Genomic DNA, 2,500 nt, shown 5'->3' with positions numbered 1-2,500 from the left:
TGAATCAACACAGATACAGTATAAGGACGGGTCAAATGTCTCGTGGGGTTTTTGTCCATGTAAGGGACACAAACCATATTATTGACTGGGACAACGTTAGAAAATGTTTTGTTTGTAATTCTGTTTTCGAAAGGAACATCATTGAATCCAGTTTTATAAAGAGCAATTTTGATAATAATATCAACTTGAGTTTAGGTTAATTTCAACTAGATAGTTTCATAATTAATAGGGTAGTAAAGCAGTACCATGGCTCCTAATTGTACCAGATATCCTGTGGACGTTTCGGCCACATGGTTATGCTCTTTTGTATTTGAAGTTTTATTGTTTTATTATTACTATTATTATTTCCATATGTATATGAATGTGTGTCTGTTGTATATTCTGAAGGTTTTATGTGGCTATAACCTTCCCCAGTTTTCATATTTCTGTATATATATTGTGTTCTATTACTCTTTCTTGTACTCTGAGGATCTCGTAATAGACGAAAACGTTTACTATTCCGACTTTATTTTCCCTGTGGTTTCTGTAATATATATATATATATATATATATATATATATATATATATATATATATATAAATATATATATATATATGTATATATATATATATGAATATATGTATATATACATGTATATATAGTATATATCTATCCATATATATATGTATACATATATATATATATATATATATATATATATATATTCATATATATAATACATATATATATATATATGTATATATATATATATATATATATATATATATATATATATATATATATATATATATATATATATACTACCTCCCCTTACACGAGAGCTATAAAAAACATAGAAACCACTCCCAACCATTCCATCTACATATATATATATATATATATATATATATATATATATATATTTATGTATACGTATATATAAATACATATATGTATATATATATTTATATATATATATATATATATATATATATGTATATATACAATATATACATATATATATATATATATATATATATTATATACATATATATAAATATATGTATATATATGTGTGTATATATACATATATATATATATATATATACATGTATATATATACATATATATATACATATATGTATTATATATACATATATATGTATATTATATATATATACTTATATATATATACAGTATATGTATATATATACATACAGTATATGTATATAAATATACAGTATATGTATATATATATATATATATATATATATATATATATATATATATATACATATATATATATATATATATATATATATATATATACGTATTTCTATACATGTATATATGTACATATATATGTATATATTTATATATGTATATATATATATATATATACATATATATATATATATATATATATATATGTGTGTGTGTGTGTGTATATATATTTATCTGCGTTTTTTGGATACCTCGCGTGGAAGGGGAAAACATTTGCTATACTGTATGTATGTACATATATATGTATATATATATATATATATATATAGTATATATATATGTATATATATATATAATGTATATATATGTATATATATATATAATGTACATGTATAATATATATATATATATATATATATACATATAAATATATATATATGTATATATATATATATATATATACATACACTAAAGGCTTTATTTTTCTTTATATTGAAAGTAGCCAAACCAGAATGGCATAGAAATAACTGCCACCCACACACTATCACACTCCACTCACCTGCATCGTCTTTCGTCCCTCTTATCTCGGCACCTCCTGGATGACGTGTTATCCCAGCATCTTGTTCACTGCTTTGGCTCAGAAGCAGTGTCGGAAGACACAGAATATCCACAGCAAGGCCGCTTCATCAAATCGGTGACCCCACCCCTCTGCGTTCCTTCATACAGAAAAGGAGAAGACGGGGAGAAATTCCTTCGGGCTGCGTAAATTTTTTCTCAAACATACTACCTCACCCCCTACCCCCCACCCATTCCACATCATGGATCACAACATCATCTATATACAACCATTCTCCATTCACCCCTGTCGTCTGTCCTCTTCCGTTCTTCCTCAACAGGTCGCCCCCTCCTGTCGTCCCCGTTCTCCTCCTCACCTCCTCATTTCTCACTCTATTTAGCCTAGTAACCGCTATTATACTTTTCAGACACCTCATCTCAAACACATTCAAACTCCTTCTCTCTTCTTCTCTTATGTTCCATACTATCCCATATAGTGTTCTCGGCACAATCACTCCTTCATATAATCTCCTCTTACCATCCATTTCCAAATGTATATTTCTCATTACTCTTTTTAATCCACCAAGGCATTTACTCGCTTCTCTCAATCTACATTCTACCTCCACTCCACCCCTCCCTTTCCTACCACATTCGCACCCAATTATCTAAAACTATCCACTTCCTCCAGTCTCTCTTCCTTAATAATCATTTCCAGTCTGCTGCCACTTTCACTCCTTATAC

The sequence above is a fragment of the Oratosquilla oratoria genome, unplaced genomic scaffold (genome assembly GCF_046742065.1).
Source record: "Oratosquilla oratoria isolate Oo_2021 unplaced genomic scaffold, ASM4674206v1 SCAFFOLD120, whole genome shotgun sequence".
NCBI classification, from domain to species: domain Eukaryota; kingdom Metazoa; phylum Arthropoda; class Malacostraca; order Stomatopoda; family Squillidae; genus Oratosquilla; species Oratosquilla oratoria.
The sequence above is the reverse complement of the archived record's forward strand: the minus strand, read 5'-3'. Positions refer to the sequence as shown.